Below are 17,264 nucleotides of genomic sequence, written 5' to 3'. Positions count from 1 at the left end.
TCCCGCCGACAGAGAATCCCGCCGACAGAGAGTCCCGCCGACAGAGAGTCCCGCCGACAGAGAATCCCGCTAAAGAGGTCTCCCTTTTCAAACAGAGATGAAGAAAATCGTTTTCTCCCACAGCTGCCATCGAGAAAATGTTAGAAGCAATTATTAAAGCTATTATTAAAGATGTTTTTCTGGTGGGCAGGGTGTGATCAGTGTTGGGGCCTCAACCATTTCCAATGACTGGGTCGAAGGGACTGAATGTACGGTCGCTAAACTTGCAGATGGCACAAAAATAGGTCAGAAGGTAAATTGTGAAGAGGACGTAAGAGGATAGAACGTGGCATAAATAAGTGAAATGTGTGGGGAAAGATCCTGCAAATGGAGTGTAATGTGGGGAAATGTGAAAATGCCCATTCTGCCAGGAAAAATAAAAAAGAAGCTCATTTTCTAAATGACGCGAGATTGCAGAGCCCCGAGGTGCAGAGGGATCTGGGGGTTCAAGTGCATGAAACACAAAAGGCTAATATACAGGTACAACAAGCAATTCGGAACGATATAAAATGATATCATTTATTGTGAGAGGAATGAATATATAAGTAGGGAGGGTATTTTCAGTTGTACAGGACATTAGAGATACCATATCTGTAATATTGTGCATAGTATTGGTCTCCTTATTTAAGGAAAGATTCAAATGCATTGGAGGGCGATCAGAGAAGGTTTCCCAGACTAATACCAAGAATGTGGGTTCTTATGCGATTGTTATGTGTTGTGAGTGGGTTGTGGCTAATGTAACACTCCTATTTAAGTAGGGAGGGAGGCAGAAGACGGGAAATTATAGGCCGGTTAGCCTGACTTCGATCATTGGTAAGATTTTAGAGTCTGTTATTAAATGGAGGTCATGCCTGGCAAATCTGTTAGAGTTCTTTGAGGAGGTAACAAGGAAGTTAGACAAAGGAGAACCAGTGGACGTGATTTATTTAGATTTCCAGAAGGCCCTTGACAAGGTTCCACATAGGAGACTGCTAAATAAGTTAAGAGCCCATGGTGTTCAGGGTAAGATCCTGGCATGGATAGAGGATTGGCTGACTGGCAGAAGGCAGAGAGTGGGGATAAAGGGGTCTTTTTCAGGATGGCAGCCGGTGACTAGTGATGTGCCTCAGGGGTCTGTGCTGGGACCACAACTTTTTACAATATACATTAATGATCTGGAAGGAGGAACTGAAGGCACCGTTACTAAGTTTGCAGATGATACAAAGATCTGTAGAGGGACAGGTAGAATTGAGGAAGCAAGGGGGCTGCAGAAGGATTTGGACAGGCTAGGAGAGTGGGCAATGAAGTGGCAGATGGAATACAATGTGGAAAAGTGTGAGGTTATTCACTTTGGAAGGAGGCATTTAGGCATAGACTACTTTCTAAATGGGGAAATGCTTAGGAAATCAGAAGCACAAAGGGATTTGGGTGTCCTTGTTCATGATTCTCTTAAGGTTAATGTGCAGGTTCAGTCGGCAGTTAAGAAGGCAAATGCAGACTTCCGGTAGCGGCAATGACCAGCTGAGCCGCACGTTCGGAGGTTCCCGAAAAAAACGGACTTCGGGGCTTTTTTAAAGGCCCCCAACGGAGCTTGAGAGGCAAATCCCGACGGGGGAAGAGGCCAGGAGTCGCCCCAGAGGTCCCATGGTGCAGACCAGGAGCGGAGCAGGGAGAGAATCGGGAGGAAAAACTCTTGGAAAAAATCGGGACCCGAAGGACAAAATGGCGGCCGGCAAAAGTTTTGAAGAACTGAAGAAGCGGGTCCAGGAGCAGCAGACGGCTCTGCTGAGCTGCTTCCAGGATCTGAAAGTGGAGCTGCTGGAGTCTATCAAGGTAACCAACAGGGAGCTGATGGAGACCCAGACAGCCCAGGGGGCTGCGATCCGGGAGCTGCAGCAGCAGGCCGCCGAGAGGGAGGACGAGGTCGTGGCCGTGGTGGGGAAGGTGGAGGTGCACGAGGCGCTCCATAAAAGATGGCAGGAGCGGTTCGAGGAGTTGGACAACCGGTCGAGGATGAAGAATTTACGGATCCTGGGCCTCACGGAGGGGCTGGAGGGGTCGGACCTAGCAGCCTATGTGGTGATGATGCTGAACTCGCTGATGGGAGCTGGGTCCTTCCAGGGGCCCCTGGAGTTAGAGGGGGCCCACAGAATTCTGGCTAGGAGGCCCAAGCCGAACGAGCCGCCACGGGCGGTGTTGGTGCGGTTCCACCGGTTCGTGGATCGTGAGTGTGTGCTCCGGTGGGCCAAGATGGAGCGGAGCAGCAAATGGGAGAACACGGAGGTGCGGATCTTCCAGGACTGGAGTGCGGAGGTGGCGAGGCGGAGGGCCGGGTTTAACCGGACGAAGGCGGTGCTCCACAGACGGAGTGTGAAGTTCGGCATGTTGCAGCCGGCGCGTCTGTGGGTCACCTATAAGGATCGGCACCATTATTTTGAGTCCCCGGAGGAGCCATGGGCCTTTGTGCAGGCCGAGAAACTGGACACAAACTGAGGGTCCCCCTGATGGGGGATGCTGTACAATACTGTAGTTATTTATACTGTATTTGTATTTACGGGGTTTAGGGTAAGATGTGGGGTGGCTTTAGGGTGGGTGGGGTGATGTCGTACGGGGTTTTTCTTTATGGGTTTTCAAGCAGGAGTTGGGTGGACGGGTTCGGGCAGAGGGGTAAACGGGGTGTTCGGGGAGCTGGTGGGGGGGACTGACAATGGGAGTGACCCTGGAGGAGGCGGGACCCAGCAGGGCAAAAGCGCGGGCTTTCTGTGGGGTCCCCGCGCTGGGAGAGGGAGGGGGCGGGGTTTTCTTTTCCCGCGTAAAAGCGGGGGAGGGTGGACTGGTTGATGGGCACGATGGAGGAGGGGTAGTCCCACGTGGGGAGGAGTCGGAGGTAGGGCGGGAGTTGCCGGGGTCAGCAGAAGTTAGCTGGCTCACGGGAGTGCTATGGAGGGAGGGGCGCGGCTAGGAGGGGTCCTAGCCTTGGGGGGGGGGGGGGGGGTACCGGGTTGCTGCTGAAACGGTCAGGAAGGAGCTGGAGGACGCAGGGGGTGCTGGAGGGGGGGGGAGGTGCCGCCGTGGGAAACTGGCAGAGCGGGGGACGCTGGCCGGGGGTGGGCAAGGGATGGGGTATGGCTAATCGGCAGGGGAAGGGGGCAGGGAGCCCTCTGATCCGGCTGATCACCTGGAATGTGAGGGGGCTGAATGGGCCGGTCAAACGGGCCCGGGTGTTTGCGCACCTGAAGGGACTGAAGGCGGATGTGGCCATGCTCCAGGAGACACACCTGAGATCGGTGGACCAGGTCCGGCTGAGAAAGGGATGGGTGGGCCAAGTATTTCATTCAGGGCTGGATGATAAGAGTAAGGTGGTGGCGATCCTGGTGGGGAAGAAGGTGACGTTTGAGGCGTTAAATGTGTTGGCTGACAGTGGCGGGAGGTATGTGATGGTGAGTGGTAAGCTGCAGGGGGAGCGGGTGGTGTTGGTGAATGTTTATGCCCCAAATTGAGACGATGCGGGGTTTATGCGGCGTATGCTGGGCCGCATTCCGGACCTGGAGGTGGGGGCCTGATCATGGGGGGAGACTTTAACACTGTGCTGGATCCCCCATTGGATCGATCCAAGTCCCGGACGGGTAGGAGGCCGGCGGCGGCTAAGGTGTTGAGGGGATTTATGGACCAGATGGGCGGGGTGGACCCTTGGAGTTTTGCGAGGCCAAGGGCCAGGGAATACTCGTTTTTCTCCCACGTACATAAGGCCTACTCGAGGATTGATTTTTTTGTCCTGAGCAGGGAGCTGGTTTCGAGGGTGGAGGATGTGGAATACTCCGCCATTGCCATTTCGGATCATGCCCCGCACTGGATGGACCTCGGGCTGGGGGAGGAGAGGGACCAGCGTCCGCTCTGGCGCTTGGAGGTGGGGCTGCTGGCAGAGGAGGAGGTGGCCGAGAGGGTCCGGGGGTGTATCGAGAGATACCTCGAGGCCAATGATAACGGGGAGGTTCGGGTGGGGACGGTCTGGGAGGCATTGAAGGCGGTGATGAGGGGGGAATTGATCTCCATCCGAACCCATAGGGAGAGGGGGGAGCAGAGGGAGAGGGAGAGATTGGTAGGGGAGATGGTGAGGGTGGATAGGAGATATGCGGAGGCCCCGGAGGAGGGATTGCTGGGGGAGAGGTGTAGCCTTCAGGCCAGATTCGACCTACTGACGACCAGAAAGGCGGAAGCCCAGTGGAGGAAAGCACAGGGGGCGGTGTATGAACACGGGGAGTAGGCGAGCAGGATGCTGGCGCACCAGCTCCGGAAGCGAGATGCGGCCAGGGAAACCCCCAGTGGAGGGGGGTGGAATGGGGCGCTTCTTGGACAAGCTGCGATTCCCGAGGGTGGAAGAGGAGCGGGTGGAGGGACTAGGGGCGCCGATCGAGTTGGAGGAGGTTATCAAAGGGATAGGGAGCATGCAGTCGGGGAAGGCGCCGGGGCCGGATGGGTTTCCGGCGGAATTCTATAAAAGGTATTTGGACCTGTTGGGCCCCCTGTTGGTCCGGACCTTTAACGAGGCAAGGGAGGGGGGGGCTTTGCCCCCAACTATGTCGCGGGCGCTGATTTCCTTGATCCTGAAGCGGGACAAGGACCCTCTGCAGTGCGGATCATATAGGCCGATTTCGCTGCTAAACGCCGATGCTAAGCTGCTGGCAAAGATCCTGGCCACTAGAATAGAGGATTGTGTGCCGGGGGTCATACATGAGGACCAGACTGGGTTTGTGAAGGAAAGGCAGTTGAATACGAACGTGCGAAGGCTCCTCAATGTCATTATGATGCCGGCGGTGGAAGGGGAGGCGGAGATAGTGGTGGCGTTGGACGCAGAGAAGGCCTTCGATAGGGTGGAGTGGGAGTACTTGTGGGAGGTGTTGGAGAGGTTTGGGTTTGGGGAGGGGTTTATTCGGTGGGTGAGGCTGCTCTACGAGGCCTCGATGGCAAGTGTAGCCACAAATAGGAGGAGGTCGGAGTACTTTCGGCTGCATCGGGGGACGAGACAGGGGTGCCCCCTGTCCCCCTTGCTCTTCGCGTTGGCGATTGAGCCCCTGGCCATGGCATTGAGGGAGTCAGGAAACTGGAGGGGCCTGGTGCGGGGTGGGGAGGAGCATCGAGTGTCGCTGTATGCGGACGACCTGCTGCTGTATGTGGCGGACCCGGTGGGGGGGATGCCGGAGGTGATGAGGATCCTTGGGGAATTCGGGGGTTTCTCGGGTATAAGCTGAAACTGGGCAAGAGCGAGGTGTTTGTGGTGCATCCGGGGGGTCAAGAGGAGGGGATTGGTAGGCTCCCACTGAAGCAGGCAGGGAAGAGCTTCAGGTACCTCGGGGTCCAGGTGGCTGGGAGTTGGGGGGCCCTGCACAAGCTCAACCTCACAAGGTTGGTGGAGCAGATGGAGGAGGAGTTTGAGGTGGGATATGTTACCGCTGTCACTGGAGGGGAGGGTGCAGTCCGTCAAGATGACGGTGCTCCCGAGGTTTTTGTTCCTGTTCCAGTGCCCCCCCATCTTTATCCCAAAGGCCTTTTTCAGGAGGGTCAACAGCAGTATCACGGGATTAGTGTGGGTGCATGGGACTCCAAGGGTTCGAAGAGTGTTCCTGGAACGAGGCAGGGATAGGGGGGGGCTGGCGTTGCCCAACCTCTGTGGATACTACTGGGCGGCCAACGCAGCGATGGTGCGTATGTGGGTAATGGGCGAGGAGGGGGCAGCGTGGAAGAGGATGGAGGCGGCGTCTTGTGTGGGCACGAGCCTGGAAGCGCTAGTAACGGCGCCGTTGCCGCTCCCTCCAACGAGGTATACCACGAGCCCGGTGGTGGCGGCTACCCTCAAAATTTGGGGGCAATGGAGACGGCACAGAGGAGAAATGGGGGGCTCGATGGAGGCCCCGATACGGGGGAACCATCGGTTCGTCCCAGAGAGCATTGATGGCGGATTCCTGGGCTGGCACAGAGCAGGGATTAGGAGGTTGAGGGACCTGTTTGTGGAGGGGAGGTTCGCGAGCATGGGGGAGTTAGAGGGGAAGTTTGGGCTCCCCCCGGGGAACATGTTTAGATACATCCAGGTGAGGGCGTTTGCCAGGCGGCAGGTGGAGGGGTTCCCCTTGCTGCCCCCACGAGGGGTGCGGGATAGGGTGCTCTCGGGGGTGTGGGTCGGAGGAGGGAGGATCTCGGACATATACCGGGTAATGCAGGAGGTAGACGAGGCCTCGGTGGAGGAACTGAAGGGTAAATGGGAAGAGGAGCTGGGTGAGGAGATTGAGGAGGGGATGTGGGCGGATGCCCTGGAGAGAGTGAATTCCTCCTCTTCCTGTGCGAGTCTTAGCCTCATACAGTTCAAGGTGCTGCATAGGGCCCACATGACTGGGACGCGGATGAGTAGGTTTTTCGGGGGCGAGGACAGGTGTGCTAGGTGCTCGGGGAGCCCAGCGAACCACGCCCATGTGTTTTGGGCGTGCCCAGCGCTGGGGGAGTTTTGGAAGGGGGTAGCAAGGACGGTGTCGAGGGTGGTGGGATCCAGGGTCGAGCCAGGCTGGGGACTCGCAATTCTTGGGGTTGCAGTGGAGCCGGGAGTGCAGGAGGCGATAGAGGCCGGGGTCCTGGCCTTTACGTCCCTAGTAGCCCGGCGGAGGATCTTGCTCCAGTGGAAGGATGCGAGGCTCCCAAACGTGGAGGCCTGGATCTCGGATATGGCGGGGTTCATTAAATTGGAGAGGGGTGAAACTTGCCCTGAGGGGATCAGTACAAGGGTTTTTCAGGCGGTGGCAGCCTTTCCTGGACTTCCTGGCGGAAAGGTAGGGAAACAGGCCGACAGCAGCAGCAACCCGGGGGGGGGGGGGAGGGGAGGGGGGGGTAAGGATGGAGGGGAGGGGGGGGGTAAGGATGGAGGGGAGGGGGGGGTAAGGATGGAGGGGAGGGGGGGTAAGGATGGAGGGGAGGGGGGGGGTAAGGATGGAGGGGAGGGGGGGGTAAGGATGGAGGGGAGGGGGGGGTAAGGATGGAGGGGAGGGGGGGGTAAGGATGGAGGGGAGGGGGGGTAAGGATGGAGGGGAGGGGGGGTAAGGATGGAGGGGAGGGGGGGGTAAGGATGGAGGGGAGGGGGGGGGTAAGGATGGAGGGGAGGGGGGGGGTAAGGATGGAGGGGAGGGGAGGGGAGGGGGGTAAGGATGGAGGGGAGGGGAGGGGAGGGGGTAAGTAGGGAGGGGGGGGGTAGGGAGGGGGGGGGTAGGGAGGGGGGGGGGAGGGGGGGGGTTAGAGGAGGGGGGGTAAGGATGGGGGGTAGGGAGGGGGAGGGGGGGAGGGGGGTAAGGAGGGGGGAGGGGGGGGTAAGGATGGGGGGGAGGGGGGGGTAAGGATGGGGGGGAGGGGGGGTAAGGATGGGGGGTAGGGAGGGGGGTAAGGATGGGGGGTAGGGAGGGGGGGTAAGGAATGGGGGGAGGGGGGTAAGGAGGGAGGGAGTGGGGTAAGGAGGGGGGGGAGGGAGGGGGGGTAAGGATGGGGGGTAGGGAGGGGGGTAAGGATGGGGGGAGGGGGGGGGTAAGGATGGGGGGTAGGGAGGGGGGGTAAGGATGGGGGGGGGGGGGGTAAGGATGGGGGGGAGGGGGGGAGGGAGGGGGGGTAAGGATGGGGGTAGGGGGGGTAGGGAGGGGGGTGATGGGGGGAGGGGGGGTGAGGATGGGGGGGAGGGGGGGAGGGAGGGGGGGTAAGGATGGGGGGTAAGGATGGGGGGAGGGGGTAAGGATGGGGGGGGGGGGGTAAGGATGGGGGGAGGGAGAACTGTACACATGGGTTTGTGGAGGGATGCTATCTCTCTCCCTTGTTTTTTTTCTCTTTTCTCTGTCTTTTGATTTCTGTTTTTGTTTCCCTTTTGTTTGAAGTTGCTCTTGCAGCTGGGGGGGCATTGTTTACCAGGTGTTACCGCGCGTGTACGTTAATAGAGTTATGATGTTTATATTTTGTATTTTGTAAAAACTTCAATAAAAATTATTTATAAAAAAAAAAGAAGGCAAATGCAATGTTGCATTCATGTCGAGAGGGCTAGAATACAAGACCAGGGATGTATTTCTGAGGCTGTAAAAGGTTCTGGTCAGACCCCATTTGGAGCATTGTGAGCAGTTTTGGGCCCCGTATCTAAGGAAGGATGTGCTGGCCTTGGAAAGGGTCCAGAGGAGGTTCACAAGAATGATCCCTGGAATGAGGGGCTGGTTTAGCTCACTGGGCTAAATCGCTGGCTTTTAAAGCAGACCAAGCAGGCCAGCAGCACGGTTCGATTCCCGTACCAGCCTCCCCGGACAGGCGCTGGAATGTGGCGACTAGGGGCTTTTCACAGTAACTTCATTGAAGCCTACTCGTGACAATAAGCGATTTTCATTTTTTCATTTTCATGAAGAACTTGTCGTATGAGAAACGGTTGAGGACTCTGGGTCTGTACTCGGAGTTCAGAAGGATGAGGATGGACCTATTGAAACTTACAGGATACTGAGAGGCCTGGATAGAGTGGACGTGGAGATGATGTTTCCATTTGTAGGAAAAACTAGACCCAGAGGACACCATCTCAGACTAAAGGGACGATCCTTTAAAACAGAGATGAGGAGTAATTTCTTCAGCCAGAGGGTGGTGAATCTGTGGAACACTTTGCCGCTGAAGGCTGTGGAGGCCAAATCACTGAGTATCTTTCAGAGAGAGATAGAAAGGTTCTTGATTAATAAGGGGATCAAGTCTTATGGGGAGAAGGCAAGACAATGGGGATGAGAAAATATCAGCAACGATTGAATGGCAGAGCAGACTCGATGGGCCGAGTGGCCTAATTCTGCTCCTATGTCTTATGGTCTTATGGGTTATTGTGCGATGGTTTGAGTGTTGTATGAGTGGGTTATAGTGCGATGGTTTGAGTGTTGTGTAAGAGGGTTATTGTGCGATGGATTGAGTGTTGTGTGAGTGGGTTATTGTGCGATGGTTTGAGTGTTGTGTAAGTGGGTTATTGTGCGATGGTTTGAGTGTTGTATGAGTGGGTTATTGTGCGATGGTTTGAGTGTTGTGTAAGAGGGTTATTGTGCGATGGTTTGAGTGTTGTATGAGTGGGTTATTGTGCGATGGTTTGAGTGTTGTATGAGTGGGTTATTGTGCGATGGTTTGAGTGTTGTGTAAGTGGGTTATTGTGCGATGGTTTGAGTGTTGTATGAGTGGGTTATTGTGCGATGGTTTGAGTGTTGTGTGAGTGGGTTATTGTGTGATGGATTGAGTGTTGTAGTGTTGTGTAAGAGGGTTATTGTGCGATGGTTTGAGTGTTGTGTGAGTGGGTTATTGTGCAATGGTTTGAGTGTTGTATGAGTGGGTTATTGTGTGATGGTTTGAGTGTTGTGTAAGTGGGTTATTGTGCGATGGTTTGAGTGTTGTATGAGTGGGTTATTGTGTGATGGTTTGAGTGTTGTGTGAGTGGGTTATTGTGCGATGGTTTGAGTGTTGTGTGAGTGGGTTATTGTGTGATGGTTTGAGTGTTGTGTAAGAGGGTTATTGTGCGATGGATTGAGTGTTGTGTAAGTGGGTTATTGTGCGATGGTTTGGTGTTGTTGTAAGAGGGTTATTGTGCGATGGTTTTGCGTGTTGTGAGTGGGTTAGTGTGCAAGGTTTGAGTGTTGTGAAAATGAAATGAAAATGAAAATCGCTTATGTCACGACTAGGGCTTCAATTAAGTACTGTGAAAAGCCCCTAGTCGCCACATTCCGGCGCCTGTTCGGGGAGGCTGGTATGGGAATTGAACCGTGCTGCTGGCCTGCTTGGTCTGCTTTAAAAGCCAGCAATTTAGCCGAGTGAGCTAAATCAGCCCCTGAGTGGGTTATTGTGCAATGTTTGAGTGTTGTGTTGTCTATTTCACTGTGTCAGTGAAACATCTGTGTCTTGTTTCAGGTTAAAAATCTCACAACGAGGGAAGTTGGATTCTTTCCCAGTGACTCGGTTAAACCCCTACCCTGTGTAAGTGAAACCTATGTACTGTAAATTCTATGTTCTCTGTGCTATTTACTCTTCACCAATATTCTGTTCACAGGACTGTCTTCTGACATTCAATATCTGTGAGGATTATTGCGTTACCAAGGTGATTACGTTCAATGGAAGGTCTGACCTTGGTCACTGTTTTCATTCTGGAGTGTGTGGAGGGAGTCAGCGAGCGTTGACAATTAGTCAGTGGACAGTAACATGGCAATGGCAGTGAGACTAACAGTGACACTGGCAATGTCACTGGCAATGAGACTAACAGTGTCACTGGCAATGTCACTGGCAATGAGACTAACAGTGACACTGGCAATGTCACTGGCAATGTCACTGGCAATGAGACTAACAGTGACACTGGCAATGTCACTGGCAATGAGACTAACAGTGACACTGGCAATGTCACTGGCAATGAGACTAACAGTGACACTGGCAAAGTCACTGGCAGTGAGACTAACAGTGACACTGCCAATGTCACTGGCAATGTCACTGGCAATGAGACTAACAGTGTCACTGGCAATGTCACTGGCAATGAGACTAACAGTGTCACTGGCAATGTCACTGGCAATGAGACTAACAGTGTCACTGGCAATGTCACTGGCAATGAGACTAACAGTGACACTGGCAATGTCACTGGCAATGAGACTAACAGTGTCACTGGCAATGGCACTGGCAATGAGACTAACAGTGACGCTGGGAATGCCACTGGCAATGAGACGTACAGTGACACTGGCAATGGCACTGGCACTAACAGTGGCACTGGCAATGACAGTGACACTGGCAATTGCACTGGCACTAACAGTGGCACTGACAATGGCACTGGAAATGGCACTGGCAATGAGATTGGCAATGACAGTGACACTGGCAATGACACTGGCAATGACAGTGACACTGGCAATGTCACTGGCAGTGAGACTAACAGTGACACTGGCAATGTCACTGGCAATGAGATTGGCAATGTCACTGGCAGTGAGACTAACAGTGACACTGGCAATGACAGTGACACTGGCAATGGGGCAGTGGCAATGACAGTGACACTGGAAATGAGACTAGCAATGACACTGGCAATGAGACTAATAGTGACACTGGCAATTGCACTGGCAATGAGACTAACAGTGACACTGGCAATGGCACTGGCAATGAGACTAACAGTGACACTGGCAATGGCAATGACACTGGCAATGGCAATGACACTGGCAATGGCAATGAGACTAACAGTGACACTGGCAATGGCAATGACACTGGCACTGGCAATGAGACTAACAGTGACACTGGCAATGGCAATGACACTGGCACTGGCAATGAGACTAACAGTGACACTGGCAATGGCACTGGCAATGAGACTAACAGTGACACTGGCAATTAGACTGGCAATGACACTGGCAATGACAGTGACACTGGCAATGATACTGGCAATGACACTGGCAATGACACTGGCAATGATACTGGCAATGGCACTGGCAATGACAGTGACACTGGCAATGATACTGGCAATGACACTGGCAATGATACTGGCAATGACACTGGCAATGACAGTGACACTGGCAATGACACTGGCAATACTCAGTACTTTGGCGATGGGTCAATGTCATGTTCACTTATTTCTCAGGATTCCGACTCACTCTTTGACGTTTCTTTTCGTCCTCAGGTTCCAAAATCTATGGATTATTCTGGATTTCCATGGTATGTACCTTGTGATTAAAAGCTTTACCAACAGACTCAATCGGATCCTAACGCCCAAACAGTGCTTCTCTACAGCAGTTTAACTAAATGAGCAGTTTGAACCGTGAGGATTTGGTGGAATATAAAATCTGAATTGTACTGTTTAGGTGGCCAGTGCTGCATAATTGACACAAGAGATGAAAAATATAGATTGTAGGAGTCAACAGAATTGCTGCTTTAAGAGATTGGGAGACTGGATAATGTCAGCGATAACCGTCTGTCTCTGCGTGTCCAGGACAGTCAATCCAGAGAACACGGCCTGAGTTTGAAGGAGGAAACTTGAAACAATATTTCAGTGAATGAGTGATTAATCTCTGGAATAGAATCCCCAGGGAGACGGTGGATGGAGTTAGTATCGATTCATTCAAATCAGAATTGGAGAGATTTCTCCTGGAAATTCACATTTTGGGCTCCAGTATCTGAGTAATTGGAGACAGGACCGGGGGGGGGGGGGGGGGGGGGGGAGTGGGTTTGGGGGGAACAGATGGTTTTGAGCTGATGGTTCCCAAAGCTCTCGCCTCCTGGGGGCTTTCTTCAGCTCAGCTCCAGTGGGGGCTGTAGATTCACTGGACAGAATATTCTGGCCAATCTCGCCATCTGCAACAAAAGACCGGAAGGGCAGAACTGAGTTCCGCACTGTCAGAGGGTCAGTACTGAGGGAGAGCTGCACTGTCAGAGGGTCAGTACTGAGGGAGTGCTGCACTGTCAGAGGGTCAGTACTGAGGGAGTGCGCACTGTCAGAGGGTCAGTACTGAGGGAGTGCTGCACTGTCAGAGGGTCAGTACTGAGGGAGTGCTGCACTGTCAGAGGGTCAGTACTGAGGGAGTGCTGCACTGTCAGAGGGTCAGTACTGAGGGAGTGCTGCACTGTCAGAGGGTCAGTACTGAGGGAGTGCTGCACTGTCAGAGGGTCAGTACTGAGGGAGCGCGCACTGTCAGAGGGTCAGTACTGAGGGAGTGCGTACTGTCAGTGGGTCAGTACTGAGGGAGTGCGTACTGTCAGAGGGTCAGTACTGAGTGAGTGCCGCACTGTCAGAGGGTCAGTACTGAGGGAGTGCTGCACTGTCAGAGGGTCAGTACTGAGGGAGTGCCGCACTGTCAGAGGGTCAGTACTGAGGGAGTGCTGCACTGTCAGAGGGTCAGTACTGAGGGAGTGCTGCACTGTCAGAGGGTCAGTACTGAGGGAGCGCTGCACTGTCAGAGGGTCAGTACTGAGGGAGTGCTGCACTGTCAGAGGGTCAGTACTGAGGGAGTGCTGCACTGTCAGAGGGTCAGTACTGAGGGAGTGCCGCACTGTCAGAGGGTCAGTACTGAGGGAGTGCCGCACTGTCAGAGGGTCAGTACTGAGGGAGTACCGCACTGTCAGAGGGTCAGTACTGAGGGAGTGCTGCACTGTCAGAGGGTCAGTACTGAGGGAGTGCCGCACTGTCAGAGGGTCAGTACTGAGGGAGTGCCGCACTGTCAGAGGGTCAGTACTGAGGGAAGTACCGCACTGTCAGAGGGTCAGTACTGAGGGAGTGCTGCACTGTCAGAGGGTCAGTACTGAGGGAGTGCTGCACTGTCAGAGGGTCAGTACTGAGGGAGTGCCGCACTGTCAGAGGGTCAGTACTGAGGGAGCGCCGCACTGTCAGAGGGTCAGTACTGAGGGAGTGCCTGCACTGTCAGAGGGTCAGTACTGAGGGAGTGCCGCACTGTCAGAGGGTCAGTACTGAGGGAGTGCCGCTACTGTCAGAGGGTCAGTACTGAGGGAGTGCTGCACTGTCAGAGGGTCAGTACTGAGGGAGTGCCTGCACTGTCAGAGGGTCAGTCCTGAGGGAGTGCTGCACTGTCAGAGGGTCAGTACTGAGGGAGTGCCGCACTGTCAGAGGGTCAGTACTGAGGGAGTGCTGCACTGTCAGAGGGTCAGTACTGAGGGAGTGCTGCACTGTCAGAGGGTCAGTTTAACCTAATGCGCTCTCTTTTCCTCTGATCTGGTGCAAAACAGTCCACAGGACTAACGTGAAGAGGTGCAGTGGAGTCCAGTCCAATATTTATCCGTCAATCAAGATGAGGAAAAACTGGATATGTTGATTTTATTGTTATTGCTGGGATCTGTGGCATCCTTTGGTTGGTTTCCAAAATCACAACAGTGACTGAACTTCAAAAGCAAGTTTATTTTCCGTGACCAGTCTAAGTCTGCTGCTCCCCATCGTATCACTGAATCCCCTGAAGCAGTTTGTTGTCTTGCTCAGGTACGCTGGAGCAATGGAACGGCTGCAAGCTGAGACTGAGCTGATCAACCGTGGGAGCAGCACGTTCCTCATCCGGCAGCGAGTGAAAGAGTCGGGAGAATACGCCATCAGCATCAAGTGAGTTGTCTCTGTCGCTGTATTAACATTCTGACAGGGTCACTGCATTATCGTCTTTGTAGCTTCCGTCTGTCGATACATAAACACTAAAAGGATTATTTTAAATAGCAGGACAGGGCGTTAAGGATGAACAGTATAAAGTGGCAGTGACAGAATTGCCCATCGTACTAAACAGCTGCTTTTCTTAAATTTTTCTAAAGCTGCTGAAATAAAGATGTCGCTAGAACCTGAAAGACAGAATATTGATGCAGCTGAGATAGAAAGGAAAGTAATAATTGTCAAGCTAGCAAAGTTCTCAGAGGATAAGATTCTATGTCAGATAGCACACACCCATACTCCAGGCAGAGGGCAGCAGAGGAGAATATTTTCAGCAAAGTTTCATGTGAGAGTGGGATGTTCGTGTGTCAGTGATCCATTCTCAGTAAATTCAGATCCACTGTGGGTTCAAACATGGTTTGGCACCAACGCTCTTTGACATCGTCTTCTCTTTGCTGCTGCCATCTGCTTTCAGGTTGTCCACAGGCAATGTTTATATACATATCAGAACTGACACTGAGTTGTGTGGTGAATATATTGCTGCTGTTCACCACTGTATTGTATTGTATTATGTTGATGCCCCTGTGGGCTCTGCCTATGGCTCCGCCCCCTCGGGGGTGGTATATAAACCTGCAGCCTGTAGGCGGCACTCAGTACAGAGCAGTCACAGGCTGGCACAGATCTAGCTGATTAAAACCACTGTTCACGTCTACTAATCGTCTCGTGTGAATTGATGGTCGCATCAAGTTGGTCAGCCTTACTCACCTGAGATCCAACACATCGTCCTCATCAGAGAGTTTCTCTGGCCTGACACTGCTTCTCCAGCATTGCCCGCTAAGGAACACCTTCTGCTGAAAATATATCGACTCTTTCACACCTGCAAAGAGTTTACTTTGACCATCAGCATCGGAAAGTCTAATGTCATCATCCAGGATGTTGTCATCCCGCCCTCTATCACCATTGACAATGTGATGAGCAAGGCTGTTTCTAGCTTCACATACCTCGGCTCCACAATCACCACTAACCTGTCACTTCATAGAATTTACAGTGCAGAAGGAGGCCATTTGGCCCATCAAGTTTGCACTGGCCCTTGGAAACAGTACCCTACTGCAGCTCACACCTCCATCCATTCCCGTATGAGCCTCCCCGACCAGGTGCCGGAATGTGGTGACTAGGGGCTTTTCACAATAACTTCATTGAAGCCTACTTGTGACAATAAGCAATTATTATTATTATTATCCCCCTAACCCAATAACCCCATCTAACCTTTTGGACACTAAGAGAAATTTATCATGGCTAATCCACCTAACCCGCACATCTTTGGACTGTGAGAGGAAACCAGAGCACCCGGAGGAAACCCACGCACACACGGGGAGAACGTGCAGACTCCGCACAGATACCCGAGGCCGGAATTGAACCTGGGTCCCTGGAGCTGTGAGGCAGCCGTGCTAACCACTGTACCACCCTGCTGCCCACTTTTTTAAAAATAGAATCTTTATTGTCACAAGCATACTTTCATTAACACTGCAATGAAGTTACTGTGAAAAGCCCCTAGTCACCACATTCCGGCGCCTGTTCGGGTACACAGAGGGAGAATTCAGAATGTCCAGTTCACCTAACAACACGTCTTTCGTGACTTGATGCTGAAATAAACACACATCACAATCGTTGCTGCATTTCAGTCCAGGTTGAGTGAGTGTGGAACAGCAGCACCCCGATTGAGGACACCAAACTGGGAGTCTACCAAGTCTACATCCTCAATGTATTTCTGAGACCCGGACAATATACGCTCAGCAGGAGAAAAGGCTGAAGAGTTTCCACCATCACTATCTCATACATCTTGGCAGGACAAGGTCACCAACTCCGAGGTCATCGAGCGTACTTATTCCATATCTGGGGATAGTGTGGGAATATGGTGTTGAGGGAGAAGGTCAGCCATGATCTAGTTGAACGGTGGAACATGCTCGAGGGGCCCAGTGGTCTATTCCTGCTAAGTTTCCTCCGGGTGCTCCGGTTTCCTCCCACAAAGTCCCGAAAGACGTCCTGTTAGGTGAATTGGACATTCTGAATTCTCCCTCTGTGTACCCAAACAGGCGCCGGAATGTGGTGACTAGGGGCTTTTCACAGTAACTTCATTGCAGTGTTAATGTCAGCCTACTTGTAACAACAATAAAGATTATTATTATTGAAGGTTTTGCAATGTGATTAGCCAGTGTGACAGGGTAAGTTGGTTTTTGTTTTCAAATCATCGCATCAACCTGTCTGTCTGATATCGTTTCTCAATCTCTGAACAGGTACAATAATGAGGTGAAACACATCAAAATTATTTCCAGAGACTCGTCTCTAGCAGAAAACAAGAGGTTCCATGGTTTAACCGTGAGTAACCTTCAAAAATAACTTTTAATGTATGTTATTCTCAGAACGTGGGCATCGCTGGATGGCCCAGAATTTATTGCCCATCCCTAGTTCCCCTTCAGAAGGTGGTGGTGAGCTGCCTTCTTCAACCTCTACAATCCTAGTGGTGTAGGTGCACCCACTGTGCTGTTAGGGAGGGAGTTCCAGGATGTTGCCCCAGCGACAGTGAAGGAACGGCCGATATATTTCCCAGTCAGGATGGCGAGTGACTTGGAGGGGAACCTCCAGGTGGTGGGGTTCCCAGGTATCTGCTGCTCTTGTCCTTCTAGATGGTGGTGGTCGTGGGTTTGGAAGGTGCTGTTGAAGGAACCTTGGTGAGTTCCTGCAGTGCATCTTATGGTACACACGGCTGCCACTGTGCAGGAATCACGTTTATTTTCTTGGAAGGTGGGGGGGGGGGAGAGACTATTCTTTACCTTCAGATTCACAGGTGAACTGGAATGTTGGAGGGGTGAAGATCAGTCTGGAATAACTGTCCTTGATTAGTCTCCCTGCAGAGTCGAAGGCTGCTTCATGAGCAAAAGTCTCTCACTGCGGAAAAAGCTGATTTGCTGATCACCCCATCGTTGAGGATGTGGGTACTGGTGTGATGCATGGCCGACAGATCCAGCATCACGCCAACACTCAAATTAATAGACCTCCTTATCCGCTTGTGTGATTGGCAGAACATCGTCTTGGCATCACAACAGCATCCTGTTTGTGGAAAACACCATTTGTG

The 17,264-nt window shown here is 52.8% G+C and overlaps 2 long non-coding RNA genes across 2 annotated transcripts; one reads left to right on the top strand and one right to left on the bottom strand.

Annotated features, from left to right (window-relative positions):
- The first annotated feature begins 9,943 nt into the window (after positions 1 to 9,943).
- LOC119961328 lies at positions 9,944 to 16,487 on the top strand. Its single transcript, XR_005459640.1, has 4 exons — positions 9,944 to 10,011; positions 11,675 to 11,709; positions 13,979 to 14,095; positions 16,426 to 16,487. It is a non-coding gene; the product is annotated as an uncharacterized LOC119961328 (long non-coding RNA).
- LOC119961329 lies at positions 13,803 to 17,182 on the bottom strand. Its single transcript, XR_005459641.1, has 2 exons — positions 16,963 to 17,182; positions 13,803 to 14,164 (listed from the first exon to the last, which is right to left on the bottom strand). It is a non-coding gene; the product is annotated as an uncharacterized LOC119961329 (long non-coding RNA).
- Positions 17,183 to 17,264: the final 82 nt, after the last annotated feature.

The sequence above is a fragment of the Scyliorhinus canicula genome, unplaced genomic scaffold (genome assembly GCF_902713615.1).
Source record: "Scyliorhinus canicula unplaced genomic scaffold, sScyCan1.1, whole genome shotgun sequence".
NCBI lineage: Eukaryota > Metazoa > Chordata > Chondrichthyes > Carcharhiniformes > Scyliorhinidae > Scyliorhinus > Scyliorhinus canicula.
Note: the sequence above shows the minus strand (reverse complement) of the source record. Positions and strands in the feature narration are given on the sequence as shown.